Source organism: Cynara cardunculus (assembly GCF_001531365.2).
Source record: "Cynara cardunculus var. scolymus isolate 2C chromosome LG 3, CcrdV1, whole genome shotgun sequence".
NCBI classification, from domain to species: domain Eukaryota; kingdom Viridiplantae; phylum Streptophyta; class Magnoliopsida; order Asterales; family Asteraceae; genus Cynara; species Cynara cardunculus.
The window spans coordinates 21322615-21331055 of NC_037530.1; positions in this window are offsets into that span (position 1 = coordinate 21322615).

The following is an 8441-nucleotide window of genomic DNA, read 5'->3' on the forward strand; positions in this document are numbered from 1 at the left end:
TGTGTTGTAGATAGTTCATCTCTGAATCTATCGCACTTTGACACTTTTAAAGAGTGACCAACCCGTCAGGAGTTAAGTTTGAAAGACACAAATGACAAGTCTCCTTGTCGGCAACTTTCTCAAGTCTACCTCTTATATCATTCAAGTTGACGTGCATTCAATGGCTTATCTCTAAATCCATGGCACTTTAACACTTTCAAAGTGATCAACTCGTCAAGAAGTGTGCTTGGTTGTTATAAAAACTTGAATAAAACAATGGAACGTTGTTTATGAAAACACTTAGCTACTTTATTTTGGTTTGAAAATCTCACCTTTTCGTCTCACACCCAAGCTATAAAAGCATAGCTACTCATAAACGGAAAGTAAATAACGCGTAAAATAAATGACGAAAAATAAAGACATAAATGTAAATAACGAAAAATAAATGACAAGAAATATAAATGACAAGAAAGTAAATTACAGAAATTAAATATCGGAATGTAAATGACAATAAACGTAAAGGAACATAAAGTAAAGAACAAAAATTAAAAGACAAGAAATTAAAGATGAAACGCTAAAAATTAAGAACTTTGTATTTCTTCCAAAAGGTTCTCACAAATCAGCCCTTGAAAGCTGATTTTGAGCCTTGAATTGTTGTTAGATAGTATGCATTGAAGAGCCAAGCACCTCCTTTTATATACAAAGGAGGCACAAAACAACAAAAGTTTTATCCAAAGATTAATACCCAAAAGTTAAACAAAGTGCATCTAAAATACAAGTAAATCTTAAAAAGTCTTATTCCCAGATTTTAAATTATCATTCAGCCATCTCCAGCTGTCCTCCATAAATCATCAAAAAGGTAGCAGCTTAATCATTAAGTTCTTCAAAAAGCTATGCACGTATCAGATCGCCGCTACTCTAATGTTGTAGCATCAAGCTGTTAAGCAAAAAGTTTCCATTAGCTATCTCCTTTGAGTGCCAACAAGTTAACCACAATATTTAGCTCTATAATAACAAAAGTATAAAGAAATTAATAAAAATGACTCAAAGTGGGAATGAAAGGAAACTAATTTAACTAATAATACATAAAACGAGTTCTTTATATATTGAATTATCAACATATATCAGTAATCCAATTGAGCACACTACATTTGCAAGAGAAAAATTCTCGAAAATGAAGTGTTGTTCATACCAGCACAAAGACCTTGAAAGGGATTATGATCGCATGTCAAAATGGTTTTATTGTCTTAGTGGACCAGATGATATGAATCTGAAGCAGGTATTTATGAACTCTTTCCCAGAAACTCCGGCAAACGAATCATTCAAGTTCTTATAGTTGAAACGAGTCACAGTTGCTCAAGCCTTGATAGGAGAACTCTACCAGTTGGTGTTCAATGCACTTGCTAAGCTCTACAATCAGAAAACTTCTTTTCTGATCTTGAAAAAGCTAACAAAATCCTTAGTGCAGCCTGTGATGTCAAGTATTTACGGAGAAATGTAAATAAAGTTATTCATGCGATTGTTCCCACAAAAGGAAGATGCCTAATTCTAAGAAGTTCCATAGTTCGGGTGAAAGAAAAAAATCATTCATTCCGCATAATGGTCAGAATTAGCGATGGAAATTCTTAAAGAAGAAATCACCTCGAGGCTGAAACACTGACAGATGCTGCATATGTAACAAAAAGGGACATTTTGCAAGAGATTGCCAAGACAAGAGAAAATACCAAGCACTAACTCATACACTCAACCAAATTGAGCCAGTCGACATCTTAGACCTAGAATCCCTCTATTCTCTTGATGATAAACTTAAAGACCAGGTATTATGATCAATTTCTTATTCGGACTCTTCAGATGAAGAATCCAATACCAATTTTTTATAATATCATCCTGTGATAACTGAGTCTTGGTTATCACCTGAGGTATTTAATATGTGCTTATTTGTTAATTGATTATGTGATAGCATGATAAATTGATATATTTGATCATGCTAGTATGAAAATTTTATGAATAGGAATTATATGCACAATGCAAAAATGCATATAATATATATATATATATGCATGACCTATATACATGGATATACATGCATGAACTGGGTGTATGAAATTGTGAGTGTATATGCATGGGGTATGTATGCATGCATATGGGGAAAGGGAGAGGAAGGCTGTGAATAGTCGACTTCTTTTTTAAGGAAGAGTATAAAAGGAGGGTTAACCTCCATTTTGCATTTTGCTTGCCAAAATTAGAATAGTGTGCGATTTAAGAAGAAAGGTTTGATCGGATTGCTTATCTATTTGGATTCTTGAAGTTGATTTCTCAAGAACATTTCATAAGGTGAGTAGTTAAATGCTTTCTAAAAATACTTCAAATTGTATGTTAAATTGAGGTTTGAAGTGGTTATTTGTAAATTGATAAACTTGATCGGATGGTGTTAAATCAGATGTGTTATCCGGATCAAGATAAACCGGATAAGCCTTAAGCGATATATATATATTTATAAACCTGATGAGTGTTAAGCGGTTTAGTATTAAACCGGACAAGACTTGGGCGGTTTACATATAAACCTGACAAAGGGTCACCCGGTTTAAGGATAATCCGATCAAGTATTGACCGACTTATGTAAACAAGCGATTTATGAACTTGAAATTATGTTGTGTTTTAAGCGGAGAAGTAGGAATACGACTAAGAGGTGTCCGGATTGTTAAATCGGACAAAATCTTAGTCTTCACCGGTTTATTTTTAATCGGACGATATGTATAGTGTTGTCCGGATATCAGTGTTGGAAATTTATTCTATATGTTAAATCGGACAAGGCATGAGAAGTGTTGTCCGGATTTGTTATCCGGACAAGGTTGACCGGGATTATTTAATAACTTGTTAAGAGTTGATTCTTTCAAACAATAAACGAACATTTTGATAAAGATGATTTTGAACTGATGATATTCCAAAAGAACATTTATGACTGCGGTCTGTTCTATATGGAATTGTTTGTAAAAGTATTGAAGAAGAATTAAGGGTGGCATATCAAGGAGAGGTGTACCATGGGATAAGGGTGGCATATCAAGGAGATGTGTACCTTTGGATATAAGGGTGGCAATTGTATGTGTAATGTGTAAAATAACTCATACTATTATATCCTTTAAGATTACCATGGTCCGAAATCTTTATTTCTTTGTGATTTAAAGATTTAGAATCAGGGTTCTTATTAGGGAATCATAGTTTGGATGTTATTGAGGAGAAAATAATAGGTTGGTCTGAACTTTGAATTAACCTTATTTAATCTAAAAGATTTAAAAGTGGCATTATGATATACCTGATTAGTAGAAACCTATTTGAATTTGATGGGTTGTTTACAAGCAGAGAATTTGGCTTGAAAAGTAAAAGGTATTGGTATAACATTCTTATTTGTTCATATATTTGCGATATGTATGAAAAGTTGTTTTACTTAAAGGTTTTGGTGATTTTCACCATGCAATGACATAAATAGGGTATCTCACTAGACCTTTCGGTCTAACGCTCTTTTTGTGATTTTAAACATGTATTGCAGGAAGTGCAGAAGGTAAGGGAAAAAGGAAAATATGATAATTTCCCTATATGTTTACCTGAATGAAGAATGGCTGATGTTATGTATAGTTTTGATAGATGAAACTAGTTTAGTGCAAGAATTGTATTTTGAATTTTTGGACCATGTATTTTGTATTGGTAGATACTTGTACTTTGGGACCAATGTGGTGTACAAACATGTATTTCTTGAATATGAAGTATATGTTACATGTAATGTGTGGAATGGGGTGTTACACATCCCGATATTGAAGTATTCATGGTAAAACCTTTCCCCATTTTTCAAGCAAGCCATCTTCCTCTTCCACACATTCAGATCCTCATCTCGCATTATTTTACCCCTGCAAAAATCACAAGCAGTACCTCTAGCCAAAGTCCACATCCTCATCACAACATATGCCAAACATGTCGCTGTCGTTTGCCTTCTTTGATACCGGATCTTCTGTTTCAATACTGAATCCCAATATCATACCCAACAGCTACCGGAGGTCACATCACCAGCACTTTAAAGCAGCCAATGATGATACTTTTGTCATTGACAAAATCGGTATCATGTGTACATCCAACGTTTCCTAAATGTGTGGTTAAACACAGACTATTAGGATCTAGTTCGCACGACAAGAACCTTCTCATTGTTTTCGACATACTCCACACTGTCGGTTTTAAGGTATGCAGAACATGGACTCCATTACAAAAGTTTCGTGAATTCATGGAGCTCTATTCCACGACTCTATATGGCATCAGATATTACTATAGATAGTCTCGAGGATCATATCGTTCAAACTTATTGTGCCTCGAGTCACACAAAGTTTCTTGAGAAGAATAATTTCCCGCTATGGTTAAATCCTTCGCTTTTTGTTACTTCCCATTCAAACAAAACAAAGATGTTAACCCTACAAAGGCGAGCCATCCTAGCATGAATCCATATTATTACCAGCTTAAAACTCAGGAATGTTCAGAATTGATTAACCAAGGTGTCATAGAGACCACCACATCACCATGGCCATGTGAAGCATTTTATGTCAACAAGAGGAGGGAACAAGTTCATGGCAAGCTTAGGCTAGTCATAAATTATCAGCCCCTCAACTAATTTTTAGTTGATGATAAGTTTTCTCTTCCACACAAAAAAGTCATTGTTTTAGTCTCTTACGGATGCAAAAGTATTATCAAAGTTTCATCTCAAAGCCGGATTTTGGCAATTAGGGTTAAAATGTGCTCCATCTGTCTTCCAAAAGGCAATGATAAGGATTTTTGAACCTACTCTCAACAACACTCTAGTACACATTGATGATATCTTTCTATTCTTCCTAGATGAAAAATCTCACATAGATTTACTCACAAAGTTCCATTTCATAGTCAAGGAGCATGGAATCATGTTATCCGAAAAGAAAATGGAAATTGAAGTAAGTTTTATTGATTTTCTTGGTATGAAAATATATGATGGGAAGTACCAACCACAACCTCCCATAGCTCAAGACCTACACAAGTTTCTAGGAATACATATGTCATAAAAAGAAATTCAACAATTTCTTAGGTTAGTAAATTGTATGGCAGATTTTTTACTTAAATTATCGAGCCACATTTTGCACTTATTCCCTATGTTGAAGAAAAGTATACCCCATTGGAGTGAAGAACAGACATTAACTATAAAGAAGACAAAGAAACTAGCTGATGTGATGCCTCCTTTAAAGATTCTCACTGTTACTAACAAAAGAGTCCTCCAGATTGGCACAAGCGATGAGTACTGGGGGGCAGTCCTAAGAGTTCAAGACAAAATTGATGTTATAACATTTTGTGGATACAAAAGCGACACGTTCAAAGATTCAGAACAACACTACCACTCTACCTACAAGGAAATCTTAGCGGTCAAGAGGGGAATAGAGAGATTCCAATCCCATCTAATCTATCACGACTTCAAGATTGAGATGGATATGTCTTCTTTCCCATGCATGCTCTGTTTTAAAGGAAAAATACTCGTGGAAGCCAACTTTTGAGGTGTGCAAATTGATTCTCCTAATGGAAATTCACCGTGGAACACATCAAATGGTCGGACAATATTATAGCACATTTTTTGTCCAAGCCAAAGGACTATAAATATGATGTCCCTAAAGATATCCAAATAGTTCACGAAGCCAAGGTCCTGGTGTTTCCCGTTGAGAGAGTAAGTTCTTCCAGTTCATTTACTCTAAACGCTTCTCGGCTCCATCACAAATCAATCTAATGAAGATGTCGTAACTCCAACACAAGTTCTACCGGATGACGTAATATAGATGATTTTCGACCTTACCTTAAGAGAAAGGTCTCATCTGAATTACAATACCTTCTTCACTATCACGATCAAAAAGCATGACATGTTCATGAGGAACTTTCAGTTTCACCCTGACTACCCTTTCCTTAATGTCTTCCATATCCTTGACTTACATAGGTTCCCAAGAGAAATACTTTGTTTTTTTTTTGTATTTATTCAAGTCTCACACCATTGCGATACCCTTCAACTCTGCCAAGCTACTCAGTTCCCTTTTCCAATGTCAGTTCGAGGATCCACCCCCAAGAGCACAGAATGTTTTTATCCTTCTCCAATGGTTCCTCCCAGCACATCAGTGAACGATTAGTTGTCTACTATAAAACTTACGTTGTAGTCATATTCAGGAGGCCCTACTCCTTCTTACCACATACGACTCTCCATCAGCAATAGTCATTGGTCTATCACTCTTCATCTTGGTATTCGGATGTGGTTGTTGGAGTTATAACACAACATTATCTCGTGTATAGATCCCAGATTCAAGTCATGAACATTTAAGATCAAGATTCAAAACATATAATAGATTCAAGTACGTCGGCATGTAAATTGATGTTCAAAAGGTTACAAAATGTTCTTGATGGTGTCTCTCACAATGATCTCACATATACAAAATGATAGATTGTTAACTACCATAACCAACAACCACCCTATTTATACCTAGAGATTACAAGGGAACAAGACTTATCTATAAAGCATGTAAACTTATATTATAAAGCATATTAAAACAGTTTAAAGCACAAGGACTTGAATACAACATTTTTTGTTTCAACAATTGGGACTGGTTGGGGGGAGGGGGTTAAGAGAAGGTAAAGTATGGTCGGGCTTGAGGGTCGGAGGTGAGTCTCCGTACAGGACATAATAGTCAAACTTGCTTGATGGTTCGCCTAGGAGTCCGACAGCAGGATCTCTTGATTCATATCTTTTCTTTAGCTTCTTTTTGAGATCCATCGTGATCAACTTTGTATGTTTCGTCTAAGCAATATAGACAGTTGCATACATCATACCAGTAATGTTGGTCTTGTATGATTGTATCAATATCGGTGACTCTACTAATTGGATTATACCAGTTTAGGGTTAAAATGTTAAAATTTGTTCTCATCTAGATTGTCCATTCAGAACAGTTACCAAACAACCATATTTCATTCAGTACTACATCATACAGAGCCTTTTAATCCTTCTGCATCGAACCATTCAACAACTGCCAAACAACTCATAAAATTGTTAGTAATTCGAGAACCACCCACAACGCTACATGTGACATATTTATGAGAAATATGTACATATTATTCATCATCAATATGTGATTCATGATGAATAACATGTTTATATTCATCATGAAGATGTGATTAATGATGAGTAGCACTTCCATATTTACCATAAACGTGTTATTCATAATGAATATTCATCCTGAATAGAGACACGTGGCATGCTGTGGGTAGTTCTCGGGTTCCTGATCAAATTTTGGGTTCCTAAAGGAACTTCCTTCTCTCTCTACATATATATATATATATATATATATGTCTGTGTGTGTGGGGGGGGGGGGGCTAATCAAATGAAAACTAATTCATTTATGGCAACCGCAAGATCCAATATGATCCAATCAGTTTATGATATTAATTTTATTACCTTAATCAATAGGTAAAGGGCATTTTAGTAAAATGATTAATTATAATTTAAATATTTTTCTTATTTAATAGTTATCAAATTCGGTTTCCTTAATTATCTCAACAAAATTGTATCACAATCGTGTATCACATTGTGGTTGTGTGTGGCCTAAAACTCAGATCACATCTATTATCAACCCAAGTTCAAAACGTTATCACAGTTGTATCACATTGTGTAACACAATTGGTTTTGTATCTTACTATTATATATTCTTGGGTATCACAGCGTGTATTATATTTGTTGTGTTTTACTGTTTGAAATTCTTGATGAGAGAGGGGGGGAGGAGAGAGCAGAGAGATTTTAAAAAGACTAATTTACCCCTATAAATTATCAATAAATTTAAATTATTTGAAAATTAATGAATAATTACCAAAAATATTACCAAAATTAATATGTTTAATAATAACCATTGATTATTAATAATGTGTGTTTGAGGTTGGATCTCACAGTTATCATAAACAATTGAGTTCTTCATTGATTAGACTCCTATAATATATATATATATATATATATATATATATGAGATTTACTTTGCAAATCACATTATTTATACAAACCGTACAAACCTCATTCAACCAATCATAATTTTTCATTTTGTTCATTTTTTTGTAATTATGAGAGGTTGATTAATCATTTTTATTGTGAATGGTATTAAACATGGATATTATTATCTTCATCATTTTAATTTTAGAGAAATACATGAAATAGTTTCATTAAAATTTCATTAAGTATTATATAAAACAATTTCATAACCATATATGAAACAACTTCATCAAATAAAGTATTATATTAAACAATTTTATGAAATTTTTACATAAGATTAAACAATAAAATCGACAGATGGAGGTGTTTTGCACGATTTGTACAAATTGGATGCTTTGCATTTGATCGCTTATATATATATATATATATGTATGTATATGTATGTATATAT